A 15,842-nucleotide genomic window follows, 5' to 3' on the forward strand; every position below is an offset into this window, starting at 1 on the left:
CTTTTTGCAACATGTTCCTATGTATATTAATTCAAGGAATCATATTGGAACACTATTACGGTGGCATATGTTAAATACCAACTATATTTATTCAATTCTAACAATACAAACTTTCCATGTATAGTATTTAAAGAAAATGTTAAAATAGGTCAAGGTCATTTGCAACCCCCCTAGAATGATACATTATCTTTCAAAACATTCATATGTTTAAATTCATTATTATTTTTCTCTATTCTCCTCACTCCCAAAGCAGACTGTTCAAATAAGCTGGCCACTCATGTATATGATTCCATCCATGAACAAGGTTTGAACATATTGCACAAAACTTTTACCAGATGTGGAAGTTTTGCCCAGTATATTCCTAATAAAAAAAACATTAAATCCAGATCATGAATCTAGGATTCCACACTAAAAATTATAACCCACAAGCGTAATTTAAATTCTGAATTTCAATTAACCAATCCGACCAATAAATCTATGTGTGTACTTCAGCTTGCTCATCTACATGTAACAAGTTTACCAGATGCAAGTAATATAACAAGTAAGAGTGACAACGTATGAAGGAAAAGGAATGCATATCATAGAATCTTACATTAAATAATGCCAACCAACAAAATAGAAGCTCAAGATTGTTTCCAAATGCCAAAACAATTTGTACCTCCAATGTAGATTTTACTTGCGCATTAATGAACTAGAGTGCACCCAAAAAAAGTTTTCCAAACTATTGTCTCATACGCATAATGTCACAAAATTTTAGAATCAAAACGAAAGCCAAAAATAAATATCGTGTATGTGAGATAGCACCAATGTCTACTAGACCATAAAGCATAACCATAAACTAATTCTCATCGACAGAGTCATCCACAAATAAAGACCATCATCTCCTTTTCTCCCTCAACTCATAGTTATATGATTTGTCGTTCCTTTCCATGTGCATGGCCATACTCTCTGCGTAAGTTGGCAATTCACTTCAAAATGAAACTCTAGAACTCCTTTACATGCGTAAATGAAAGGTATGCATTCAAAATAAAGAACAACATTTTTTGCTCACTAGTCCAATGGCACAACAACATTGATTTCTTCCTCCTCAGCATCGACGTCTATGAGCATATGCTGTTGTGTAGACGATCCCACACCTGCATAAATAGCATCCACCACTCTTGGAAGTAGTCCAGTACATATCTCTGGGTCATTGTCTATTGCCAAGCAAGGGCGACTGGAGTACACAACATCTCCAAGAACATAAGTATGAATGTAGGACTCTTCTCAAGAGATCCACGCCATGCACCTCCCTTGCCAACTCTTTTGGAATGATGGACTAAAGGCAAGTAATGTGGAAGCAAGTTGCCATCTAAACTCATCCTCATCATGGAGGCCACACGCTTTGCTGATTGCATGTTAAATGTGGATCTTTGTCCTATCCTCCTCATAGCCATAGCATGGAAAAAATAAGACTATTCAAAAAATCATGATTCAATTTCTATGTGATTTATGATACAGAAGTAGAAGCAAACATACATCTAAAGACTCACCTTCACACCAATCCCAAGTGTGTCCGAAATGCCTTGAGGTTCCATGCTTTGTACTATCCATCTGCTTGAAATAAAACAATATGTACCAGAATCAAACCCTAGCCTATAACCCACAAGACTTCATGAAGTGTTCAACACAAATACATTTACCTACAAGCCACCTCCATTTTTAATCTTATTGCATAGTGCTCCATAGTAGGCAGAGTAGATGGAGAACAGAAAACCAAAGTCCACCCATTGTCTGTAAGAAAATAATACGTCTATTCTCAACAGATAATAGGATCTCGTATGCAAGAGAGAAAACCATATAGTATGGAGAATCAAAAATTTGATTACTGTAGATCTGATACAATAGATGGCGCTGCCTCCCAACCATGCACTCCTATGAAAGAAGCTTCGATGGCGAGCTGGAAACAGTAGAGGACGGAGGCTGGATGCTAAGGAATCAGGGTTGCTGTAGCCAGTGATGAAATGGGCTTCACGGGCTTGCTCTTATATAGCCACCACAAGTAGTCGGTTAGAGCCAATTGGGTGACCGACCCAGTCCGCCCAAAACGGTCGACTGGGGGTCAGTCCCGAAATAGGCCACCGACCACACGATAGAACCGGTGCACAAAACACAATAGAACCGTTCGGCCCAGAGCCATCCGGGATCATCTGAGGCTCTAAACGGGCCCCACAACCTGAGAGTGGGCTGCCCCGGGAAATGCTCCATCTACCCTCAATGCGGTTAGTCATGGGATGCCTTCTTGCACTTGCATGTAGCCTAGTTGGCAGTGTGCCAACTCCGTCCAGCCATCAGGCCACACATGGCCCCCATCTAGTGTCCAAACCAGGACCTACCGGATAACCAAGCTACTCAAATGCCTTCTCCTCATATGGGGGGCTTACAAGTAGAGTTAGCTGGTTCCTGCGTAGTTACACGAGAGTGGAGCATTGATATCTAACACCCCCCCTTAATGTCCACCCGTGACAAGTGAACTTACTTTTTCGGTCCAATGCCAAGTCGATGAAGATGCCTCTCCAGCAAGTCTCTTCCAAGAGCCTCGTGAAGATGTCCGCAACATTCTCTGTAGTCAGACAGTACACCAAGTCGACCTCTCCATCCATGATGAGCTCACATACAAAGTGATATTGAATCTCAATGTGTTTTGTGCGAGCGTGGAACACAGGGTTCTTTGCAATCACCATGCAACTCTGATTGTCACATGATAACTGCGTAGGCTTGTTCTTCACTGCACCCATGTCCCCCAAAATCCTCCTCAACCACACTACCTCGCAAGAAGCAAAGCATGCTGATTTGTACTCAGCCTCAATAGAAGAAAGAGCAACTGTAGGTTGCTTCTTGCTAACCCATGACACAACTCCAGATCTAAGTGAGAAATAGTAACCTGTCACTGATCTCCTACTGTCCACGTCTCCCGCCCAATCCGAGTCACAGAATCCGGTCAAGATGTTGCCCTTGGTATAGGTGATGCCATAATCAAGTGTGCCTTTGATGTATTTCAACACCCGCATCCATGCCCTCCAATGGTTCTCCCGGGGCTTATTGGAAAACCTGCTTGGTACACCAGTCGCAAAGCTGATGTCCAGCCGTGTGTTGCATAAGTAAATCAAGCTGCCCACAAGTCTTTTGTACTTCGCTTCGTCCACCAGTGGTGATGAATCCTCGTTTGAGAGCTTCACGTCAACCTCCATAGGGGTACCAACTGTCTTGCACTCAGCCATGCCAAATGCCTTCAGTATCTCTCTAGCATACTTCAACTGTGAAATGAAGATCTGTTCTGGCTCTTGCCAAACTTCAATCCCCAAACAAAAATGCATCAGTCCAAGGTCTATCATTTCAAACTCTCTTCCTAGCAAATGCTTCGTCTGCGAGATCTTCTCTTCATGGTTCCCTGTTATGATAAGGTCATCCACATAAAGGACTACGATCATACATCTGCCTCCATCTCTGAAGATATACAAATTTGCATCTGATGGGCTCCTCCTGAACCCATTTTGCAGAAAGTAGGCATCAATTCATTGGTACCACACTCGTGGGGCTTGTTTCAGCCCATAAAGTGCCTTCTTCAGTTTACAGACTTTACCTTGTGAACTGGGGATCACAAAACCTGGTGGTTGTTCCATGTATACCTCCTCCTTGAGATCCCCATTCAGAAAGGTGGATTTTACATCCATCTGAAACACAGTCCAACTTCCCTGGGCAACTAAAGCCAAAACACTACGATTTGTGGTTAGTCGAGCTGTGGGAGCAAAAGTATCCTGATAATCAAAACCATGTACCTGTGCGAATCCTTTTGCCACGAGCCGAGCCTTGTACTTATCCAATGTGCCGTCGGACTTGTACTTGGTCTTGTACACCCACTTGGTGCCTATTACCTTGCGTTTTGGTGGACGATCCACAAGGTCCCAAGTGTTGTTCTTCATTATGGAGCCATACTCTGACTGCATAGCCTCCATCCACCTATCATCTCCCTATGCCTCTTCAAGACACTTGGGTTCATCAGCATGGATCACTTCTGTCATCAAAGTGTAGTTGACCAAGTGTTCCTACGCCCTTCTTTGCTCCTCTAATCTCTTGGACCGGCAGTGTTCGGATGGTTCCTCCTCAATGGCTGGAGGTTTTCTGCCGTCCAAAAGCTGCTTTACCCACTTCGTGAATGGCCATTGCCATTGTGGTTCTGCAGGCTCTTCTTCATCTTCTTTATCTTGAATCCTCCCAAGCACCATTGGGGGAGTTCGGTTTGCTGTTGGTGGCGGTACTGGATGGATATCCTGGTCCTGATTGTCTGGGAAGGAAGCATCCTCCTCCAATTGATGCGGCTGTTCTGAGAAGACCACATCGCGACTTACTATTACCTTCTTGGTAACAAGGTTATGGAGATGGTACTCTTCGCCTCTTCACTGTAGCCCAAGAAAATACACTTCCGGTTCTTCGATTCCCATTTGGTCCTAGTAGCATCAGGGACATGCACAAAACAGTCACATCCAAAAACTCTGAAACGTGCAGCTGAAGGTTTCTTACCAGAAAAGGCTTGCAGTGGAGTCATCCCGTTCACAGCCTTCGTGTAGCTACGATTGAGAATGTAAACTGTAGTGTTACATGCTTCAGCCCAGAAAGTCTTTGGCAAATCTTTCCCTTTCATCATACTCCTGCCCATTTCGCAAATGATGCGCATCTTGCATTTTGCTACTCCATTTTGCTGTGATGTATGTGGCGGGGGTTTCTGCCTCTCGATCCTGTGACTTTTGCAATAACTTTCGAATTCAGTTGATGTGAACTCTCCACCTCTGTCTGACCTCAATTTCTTCACCTTCCTCCCCAATTCTTTCTCGACCATTACATGCCATTCCTTGAACCTACTAAAAGCCTCGTCTTTAGTCTTTAGGCAGTATATCCATATCCTTCTACTGTAGTCATCGATCAGTGTCATGAAGTAGTAGGAACCACCCAAAGCTTCCGTCTCCATCTTTCCGCAGAGGTCCGTGTGAACGAGCTCTAGAGGAGACTTTGCCCTACTGGCCTCTTTAGGAAAGGGCTGCTAATGCTGCTTGCCCATCATGCAAGCTTCACATACATTGGGCAGATCTGTAATTTCTAGTAGGTCTACAATCATTCCACTTTTATGCATCTCCTTTAAAGAACTAAGGTTTAGATGACCAAACCTCTCATGCCACAGCTTAGTGTTCTTCACATCGGCTCGAGCACTGAAAGCTGAGAGTTCATAGATGTTGTTGCGCCGTGTACCTTTACCAATGACCTTCCCTTGAAGATCCAGAATCTGTGCACCATTCTTATCGAATTGAACTTTGAGGACTTACCCTGCAACACTCATCAAAGCTGTGGCTTGGGGATGTCAAAGAGTCGAGTAGAAAACAACTCTAATCAATTGTGCATGGCATATACATCCACCATTCAAGACAATTGCTAGCTATCCCAAGGTGTGGTACTACCTTAAAGAAACAACATCCACTATTTTGGAAAGTGGATTGCAACCCCATATTATGGGCAGGTGTCTAGGGGTATGAGTTCCTCTTGGGTATTATTTACAAATCTTCCCTTAATTGTGACAACTTGATTTTTGTTTATTGTTGTTGAGAGTACAAAAGCTGCTAGACTGCATATTGTGAATCATCAATCCGTGATCGCAGAAATGGACAACAAGTTCCTCTTGATATCTGGCACATAAAGAACATCGGACAACTATTTTACAACTCCATTTGACTTGAGAGCAATTGTACCTTTTCCTTTTGCTGAACATTTTGCATCATTGCCGACTGCTACTAGGATGTCATTCCCTACCGGCTGTAGAGAGGTATACCAATCCTTCCAACTGGTCATGTGGCGCAATGCACCACTGTCAATGATCCAGGGTTCATCCGCAAGTACATGAACTACCGAGAGGTAGCAAGCTAAGGGTGTCCACTTCCGGACCATTTTCGGGTGAGTGTGACACCGCTCGAGTGAAAATACAAAGGTTTTGCTTCGGTGTGCAATACCTCGATCGAGGTATTGCCTCCAATGAAACTCACACACGAGGACAATCGAGCCAACCCAATACCTCGATCGAGGTCCTAGACTTTCTTTCGCCGAACCGAGCCTATACCTCGATCGAGGTCTCATGGCATGCCACATATATCTCGATCGAGGTATCATGGCAAGCTAGCTATACCTCGATCGAGGTATTGTGGCAAGTCCATATACCTCGATCGAGGTATCGTGGATAGATGACTTCGATCACAGCAAATACCACGATTGAGGTATGTGCCATCCGACATGGCAGATGACATACCTCGATCGAGGTACCGTGGCAAGTCTAGAAACCTCGATCCTAGTATGCTGGACCGATGACTTGGCCGCATGTCCGATACCACGATCGACGTATGTGGCAGCTGACATACCTTGATCGAGGTATCGTGGCAGGTCCATACCTCGATCGAGGTAGATGGACTGATGTGGACCGATGTGTATGGGGAATGTCGAATACCTCGATCGAGGTATCAAGGTATGATGCAGCGATGTGTATGTGGCATGTCTATACCTCGATCAAGGTATGATGGATCGATATGTATGTGCATGTGAAATACCTCGATCGAGGTAAGGAAACCCTAAATTTTTGTATATAAACAGAGGGACCCCCCTCATTCTTCATACCTCAATCGAGCTCCTCCTCATTGAAATCAACGGATTTGCGGGAGCTCGACGGAATTGCGGAAGCGACAGAGAACTACCGACGGACAACGACGGAGATGGACGGAGCGGGAGATTCCAGGTAAGGTTTTTTTTATGTAGCATTTTTTTTTTGCGAAAATTTATTTAAATTTTAGTTTAGGAATATCTAATTTAATTATAATATATTTCTAAATTTTCAATGCATTTTAAAGTTTTTTTAAATTATTTTTTAAATTACGTAATTTTTTATTTAAAATGTGAAAATGTATATATATATATATATATATATATATATTTAATCATCTATTTAAAAAAAAGAGATTAAAGTTTTTTTTCAAATTAGTGCTATTTTTATTTAAATAAAAAAATGTTTAAATTTTATTTTTAAAAATCATGTTTTAAAAAAAAAGAAAATAAGAGTTTTTATGTTATTATTTAAATTACTGAAGTTTTGAATTAAATATAACGTTTAAATTTTGTTTTTAGAAGTCATCTATTAAAAAAAAGAAAATAAGAGTTTAAAGTAGCTTTTATATTATTTTAGTTTATAGGAATATCTAATTTAATTATAAAATATTTCAAATTTTCAAATGCATTTTAAAGTTTTTTTTAATTATTTTTTTAATTACGTAACTTTTTATTTAAAATATGAAAATGTATATATTCTATTTTTTAAAATCATCTATTTAAAAATAGAGAGATTAAAGTAGTTTTTATGTTATTTTTCAAATTAGTGCTATTTTTATTTAAATAAAAAAAACTTTAAATTTTAGTTTTAAAAATCACCTTTAAAAAGAAAAGAAAATAAGAGTTTAAGGTAGCTTTTATGTTATTTAAGTTAGTGAAATTTTTATTTAAATGTCAAAAAGTATATATTTTGGTTTTTAAAATCATATATTAAAAAAAAGAGAGATTAAAGTAGTTTGCATGTTATTTTTCAAATTAGTGAAGTTTTGAATTAAATATAACGTTGAAATTTTATTTTTAGAAATCATATATTAAAAAAAAGAAATTATTGCAGTGTGCGTTTATCTATCTTTATGTGGAATATTATAGATTATATAGTTGGTTAAGAGTTGTTTCATAATTTAGGTAGAGTAAGTAGGCTGAGTTAACAAGCTAGAGCAAGATGATCTAGTTAAGGCCTAGTCAAAAAGTTGTTTAGGGCTAGCTATTCCCAACTAGCTAGGAGCTAGTCATGCCAACCAATCATTCAACAGATGCTCCAAGTCAAGCAGTATAACCAGGGTTATCTCAATGACCATAACCTATCTCTATCCTATAAATATTGTCATTTCCTATATATTCTATACATTTCAAGATGCTATTCTACTTTAGTTTAGCATATGTTTAGAGGTGCAATTTGACTTCCACTTGCAATTATTGAGAGGTGCATTTGTCCACCTTCATGTGGAATATTCTAGGATGCAGGTCTTGCCTTGGGTTATATCTTTCAAGTTAGCATCTATTCCTTGTAGTCCATTTTAGTGTATTGTACATAACATTTTCTTTCTATCACTCAGTATCTTTACATCTCTCTTCCAAAAATACACCTCTATTACATACTTTGACATGCTAGTAGAGCCCATGGTAGTCTAGAGCCTCGAAAAATGGAGGGAGCATCTAGAACAAAAGCTATTTGCTATTAATTACAGCAAAGGTGGGTAGTATAGACAAGGAGAATGAGCTTGAAGAAACCGACTTTCTAAAGTAAACAACTTGTAAATAATTATAAATACGAATTGAATTTGCAACATAGCACTATTGTAGGCATAGCCACACATTTGGCCCATCTACCGTTAGGTGCATAGGATGATCCCAACGACATCCTACCTCATCAAGGAGTACGCAAATAGTTTTCATTACGTAAATAGATTATTAAGTCATATTGAATAGAATATTATTTTCATTACCCAAATAGAATATTAATTTCCATGTGTTTTTTTTGTGCATGTGCTAGCCAGCGCACAGATTCTGGCACCACTGTTCGTATGCAGATAACGATTTTGAGAGCTAAGATGAGGGCACTGCAGGATGCTAGGGCACCCCCTCACTTGGTTGCGAGTCTAGATTTAGTCATTGATGCTCTGGGTCGATTGGACACAGTTGAGGACATTGTGGATACCTTTCAGGCATAAGCTGAGGCAGAGATCACTGGTCATGGCTTGGATTAGAGAGCCGTTCGAGAGTTGTTTTTGAGCGTGAGTCACCTCACAGGCAGGCCTTAGAGGATATGTTTTGGGATGGTCATACTGAGGCGATACGACCATGACCAGGCTGCCCTTGCATATTTTACATTGTAGGCACCTCGTCATAGTAGCACACATTTATCCGAGATATCTCACTGTGAATGGTGGTCGATCGCCTCACAACCGTCAGATAGCCAGGTCATTTGCCATGTAGCTATACGCTGAGTTTGTGCTTGGTCATCGGGTAGACTACCTTAGTACCCGTCCAGGATCAGGAGCGAGACATGGTAGGATGGGGCATCAAGAGCATCAGACTGCAGGTGTTCGGCGTCGACACGAGGCACCAGAGCTGCACACTATCCCTGCACCGGCATTACGAGCTGTTGGAGGACGGATTAGGGGGGATGTTCATTCAGTGGCATAATCCTTGCACGACATGGTCTCTGCCCTATCGAGATCACTTTCGATTCCACCTCCCACATCTATGGAGCCTCCCACATCTACACCACCTCCCACATCTACACTGCCTCAGCACGAGTTGGAGACTCGAGATGCATGGATTGCAGAGTTGGAGGCATTGTTGGCCGAGTCTAGGGACGAGGTTAGTTAATCTGATTATTTTAGTTTATTTTTTTGTTGCATGTTTTGAACTGAAGTTTTTTTGTTAATTCTCACCATGTACGCAACATGTTTGCATTGCAGGCACATGTATTGCGACAGGATATGGAGTCTCGTGTACGACTGTTGGAGGCAAATTTGGAGGAGCAGAGGATTCGGACATGCATAGCATACCATCGAGCGAAGCACTATATTTTGCAATTGAGACATATTAGTCGTGATCCATCTCGCCATAGGATCGACCCTAGCATGGCCCTGTACCCCGCTCCTCCTATAGATGTGCCGACTATGACACCCATTGACGCACCAGTCATAGCCAGGCTTCCTACCGCCACTTGTGTCCTTTGCCATGAGGATTTTGACACAATAGGGTGGTTTGGACTAGGGTGCGGCCACATTGCACATCTCCATTGCATGACCCGCCACATGGTGGCACGATCAGTGTGCCCTGTATGCTTTGCTGACATTGATGTGGCCACATATAGAGGACTAGGGATGGATGATCTGTATCCTGGTCATCGTCAGGCCATTGATCCATTTGCCCACGTGATCTTGACAGAGCACTATAGGGAGGAGGCACAGAGAGCTTTGCTACAGCAGGAGGGTGCTGATACGTCAGTGGTTGCAGCGTGTGTCCCGCAACGCTTCTCATATGGTGATTTCGTGCCAGGTGACGAGGCACGTCGTATTGAGCGAGAGGCAGAGCTTCAGATATCATTGCAGCAGTGGGTGGAGTAGCAACTTGGGCGGCAGTGTCTTCTACATGTAGAGATGATTACTCGCGCTGGATTTGAGGCACGAGTATTCGCAGATGCACGACTTTGGGAGCTGAGGTGCGCATACATAGAGGAGGCGAGGGAGGCAAAGATGGCAGCGGTGGCTCGTGCAGCATGCCCTCCTCTTCATCAGGATGAGGCTGGCCCATCTCATGCAGGAGATGAGGTAGGCCCATCTGATCCGGCTTTGCCTGAGGGCACACAGCGGATCGTTGGGTAGCAGGTCATACAGGAGCCACATCAGAGGATGACTAGAGGATCATATGTGGAGTTATCAGATTCTGATTTAGGATGATTGTTTAGGCTTCACACATATCTTGTTTAGGGATTCACTTTTGCACAATGATGATGATGATGTACACATTGATTTTGGTACTTATTATATTGTTCTTACTTTTATGATGTATGAGCATTTTGGTACTTTCATGATGTTCTTCTTACTTTGTTTATCTCAGTTTATAGTTTCTTCAAATGTAACATAAACATCTAAAACTAGGAGTATGATTTTGAATTTCAAATATCTTAATTCACACATCTAATACATAAGGTATTTTAAAAATAATGCCATGTGAAGTAATTGTAAACATTAAGCATTGAAAAAGTGTTCAAGTATAAGGTCTCTCTCTCTCTCTCTCTCTCTCTCTCTCTCTCTCTCTCTCTCTCTCTCTCTCTCTCGTGCTATGAACTTTATCATTTTGAATATCATATTGAATTTCGTATATATCAATGCTTGCAATTATTACACTAAACCTAAGAGCCCTGCGAAGTTTCATCCCCACGTGCATATTTAAAATTAGGAGTATGATTCTAAATTTCAGATATCTCAATTCACACATCTAATACATAAGGTATTTTAAAAATAATGCCGTGTGTTGTAATTGTAAACATTAAGCATTGAAATGGTGTTCAAGTATAAGGTCTCTCTCTCTCTCTAGAGCTCTCTCGTGCTATAAACTTTATCATTTTGAATATCATATTGAATTTTTTATATATCAATGCTTGCTATTTTTCATACATAGTCACTAGTAGGGATTATACCTTCCACGTGGCACATACGAAATCAGTTGGAGACCAAATCTTGCGTGGATGTATGCATTATATCTTCCACGTGGCGCATACCAAATTAGTTGGAGACCAAATCTTGCACCGATGTACGTCTATGGTAGCCTAAGAGCCATGCAAAGTTTAATCCCCAATAGATAAGTCCGCATGCATATTTGGTTAGTACGTGCACCATTTTTCATATGTAGTCACTAGTAGGGAGTGCTTGCAAAAATGTACGCATTATACCTTCCACGTGGCACATACTAAATCAGTTGGAGACCAAATCTTGCGTGGATGTACGTCTAGGGTATCCTAAGAGCCGTGCAAAGTTTTATCCCCAACAGATAAGTCCACACGCGTATTTCATTAGTACGTGTGCCATTTTTCATACGTAGTCGTGCTAGTAGGGATTGTAAAAATGTATGCATTATACCTTCCACGTGGCGCATACCAAATAAGTTGGAGACCAAATCTTGCGTGGATGTACGTCTAGGGTATTCTAAGAGCCGTGCAAAGTTTAATCCCCAACAGATAAGTCCACACGCGTATTTCGTTAGTACGTCTGCCATTTTTCATACGTAGTCGTGCTAGTAGGGATTGAAAAAATGTACGCATTATACCTTCCACATGGCGCATAACAAATCAGTTGGAGACCAAATCTTGCGTGGATGTACGTCTAGGGTAGCCTAAGAGCCGTGCAAAGTTTAATCCCCAACAGATAAGTCCACACGCGTATTTCGTTAGTACGTCCGCCATTTTTCATACATAGTCGTGCTAGTAGGGATTGTAAAAATGTATGCATTATACATTCCACGTGGCGCATACCAAATCAGTTGGAGACCAAATCTTGTGTGGATGTACATCTAGGGTAGCCTAAGAGCCATGCAAAGTTTAATCCCCAATAGATAAGTCCACATGCGTATTTGGTTAGTACGTGTGCCATTTTTCATACGTAGTCACTAGTAGGGAGTGCTTGCAAAAATGCTCGGGGGGGTCACTATGTATAAACCCTCTATACCACGTGCGTTCAAGGCCTATTTCTAAAATCCCTTATCTGTAAATTTTTCATTAATAAAATGTACCCCTTTTCTATACAAATCTGTAAATTTTTTCCAAAACTATTTTAAATAGTCCCTTATGTATATTTATTTCTGTAAATTTTAGAAATAAAAAATATCCTTCTGTTGAACTCACGTGATAGGGTTACATATGATGAGTGCCCCCCCCGAGCAAAAATGTACGCATTATACCTTCCACGTGGCACGTTCCAAATCAGTTGGAGACCAAATCTTGCATGGATGTACATCTAGAGTAGCCTAAGAGCCATGCAAAGTTTCATCCCCAACAGGGTTCAGGGTTTAGGGTTAAGGGTTAGGGTTTAGGGTTTAGGTTTTAGGGTTTTTTAGGGTTTAGGGTTTAGGGTTTAGTGTTCAGGGTTTAGGGTTTAGGGTTTAGGGTTTAGTCGTGCTAGTAGGGATTGTAAAAATATATGCATTATACCTTCCATGTGGCGCATACCAAATAAGTTGGTGACCAAATCTTGCGTGGATGTACGTCTAGGGTAGCCTAAGAGCTGTGCAAAGTTTCATCCCCAACAGGGTTTAGGGTTTAGGGTTTAGGATTTTTTAGGATTTAGGGTTTAGGGTTTTTTAGAGTTTAGGGTTTAGGGTGTAGGGTTTAGTAGTGCTAGTAGGGATTGTAAAAATGTACGCATTATATGTTCCACGTGGCGCATACCAAATTAGTTGGAGACCAAATCTTGCGTGGATGTATGTCTAGGATAGCCTAAGAGCTATGCGAAGTTTCATCCCCAACAGATAAGTCCACACGCATATTTCATTGATACGTGTGCCATTTTTCATACCTAGTCGTGCTAGTAGGGATTGTAAAAATGTACGCATTATACCTTCCACGTGGCGTATACCAAATCAGCTAGAGACCAAATATTGCGTGGATGTACGTCTAGGGTAGCCTAAGAGCCGTGCAAAGTTTAATCCCCAACAGATAAGTCCACACGCGTATTTCGTTAGTACGTCCGCCATTTTTCATACGTAGTCATGCTAGTAGGGATTGAAAAAATGTACGCATTATACCTTCCACGTGGCGCATACCAAATCATTTGGAGACCAAATCTTGGGTGGATGTACGTCTAGGGTAGCCTAAGAGCCGTGCCAAGTTTCATCCCCAACAGATAAGTCCACATGCATATTTGGTTAGTATGTGCGCCATTTTTCATACGTAGTCATGCTAATAGGGATTGTAAAAATGTACGCATTATACCTTCCACGTGGCACAAACCAAATCAATTGGAGACCAAATCTTGCATGGATGTACGTCTAGGGTAGCCTAAGAGCCGTGCAAAGTTTCATCCCCAACAGATAAGTCCACATACGTATTTCGTTAGTACGTGCGTGAATTTTCATAGTCACGTTTATAAAATGTCCTAAAGCACAAAACACAATTACAACATTACTACTAATAAACAATTTTTTGTTTTACAAAAACAAGAAATCCCATTGAGAAGACAATGGACATCATGTATAAAATAGAATCTAATACAATGATGTGTATGAACGTGTTGTTAGAGTTAGCTCAAATGTCCACCTCTCATGTAACCCACCAATATTCTGTGTACCCAATGTTGTAAGGCCCCCATATGAGGAGAAGCCATGATGGGTATCGGATATTGGGAGGGATCCCAAGTTTAGACACTGGAAGGGGTCTTAGAGTAGACCAGATGGTTATGAGATGGCTTAGGAGCCAAGAGTAGATACTCGTCTGCAAAAAGGGGGGGTTCGGGGGGGCGATAGCCCCCCCGATAGCAGGGGGTCCGGGGGGCACAGGCCCCCAGTGGGGGTCTGGGGGCAAAGCCCCCAGCGGCAGGGTCCGGGGGCTACCGGTAGCCCCAGGCCCGACGGTATGACCTATGCGCGATCCTTCATCTGCCCGCCGGCATGTTTTCTGAAGGGTCGGCTGGTCTTCCAGGCCGACTGTCTATTAGGCCGACTGCCTATTACAGGGCCGACTGTCAACCACTTACACTATATAAGTGGCCACCCCCTATCATCAGATCACCAGTTCTTCACGCTCATAGTCCTCCGTCTAGATCACCATCGAAGCTCTGTCTGTAGAGCGCACGGGTGGACAGCCAACCATCAGTTGTATCAACAGTTTGGTATATCAGAATTTTTTGTATTCTCTCCAGCTTTCCATCGTGTACTTGCGTTTTGTTGTTATCTTCCGCTGCGTACTATTTTCTTACACGTGTATACAACCATCATAGTGAAATACAAAATATGAGTCCATGAAAATTACAATGGTACAGTCACACAGTGAGCCTATACATATGGAATACAAAAATATGTAATCAACTAGTGATACCCAATAAAAATCAATCTGATCAACTGATGATCCCAAAAAATATGATATGTAATGTGCTACTCCTTAGGATCGGCTCTCATGCCAATAGTTGCAAGTATGCTCTCGTGATCCTCCACTGCAAGGTGCCATCGTGGAGTGAGTGCGAACATGAATCAAAGTAATCTTGATCGCAACAACAAGATGAGAATACATGTATGCCTCCTGATCCGCCATGTACTCCTGGAACTCGATATAGCGACCACGCCTCTGTATCTGCTGAAAATAGTGGCCACCTACAATCATGCTATGAGCATTGAAGTGCATCCCATGCCCATCCACTGTATCCTCATTCAGCACACTCTTCACCATACAGCATCGCAACAAGTAATAATCCACACCCTCCTCATTGCCCTCCGAAGCAATGACCGCGAAGATATCACCAATCCGCAACATATCTGTAAGCTGGTCATAATCTCTAGAGGAACTGAATCCCTCATCCTGATCATCATGTACCTCCTCCCAAGGCTGGAAGGGAGAAAGCACTTGCTGTGCCCATGGATCGGCCCATGGTATCATGGAGCACCCTCCCCAATCATCATCAATGCATGCAGAGCAAAAACATGCAAACCGTCGAGAAAAGATCGCAGGGTGAGATTTACCTATGCTCTTGATGGAATGGAAATCAAGAGTGCCAGACACTGAACGATAATCAAAAGGCCTAGACCGATCAAGACTCCCAATGTCCACGCACCAAAAATACCAACTCACCACCCTATCGTCACGCGACTGAAACGAGGAGATAGCACTAGTGGATAAGTGCTGGCTGCACCACCGCACCACATCATGTGCATCCTTGAAGCGATCGACACTGTGACGCAACTGGTATCGATGCAAAGCACGCTTCACGCAAGCACCTGCACCATCGTGCTCTCCCTTACCGTGCCCTATCTCGAAGTAGCTCCATGTGATCAGAATGCCTGTCTCACGGTGCCATCTGTAGAACCAATAAAACTGTCTAGCAGATTTGAACTGACCACCACAGCCGTCTGACCAGATCCAGCACCGCTGCCATGTGACACCATGATCCCTCAAGAAACTATCATGCAAAGTGAAGCAATGCTGCACAAAATGGGCATCATGCGATCAA

The sequence above is a fragment of the Dipteris shenzhenensis genome, chromosome 6 (assembly GCF_047967505.1).
Source record: "Dipteris shenzhenensis isolate YYH24624 ecotype China chromosome 6, Dip_SZ_1.0, whole genome shotgun sequence".
NCBI lineage: Eukaryota > Viridiplantae > Streptophyta > Polypodiopsida > Gleicheniales > Dipteridaceae > Dipteris > Dipteris shenzhenensis.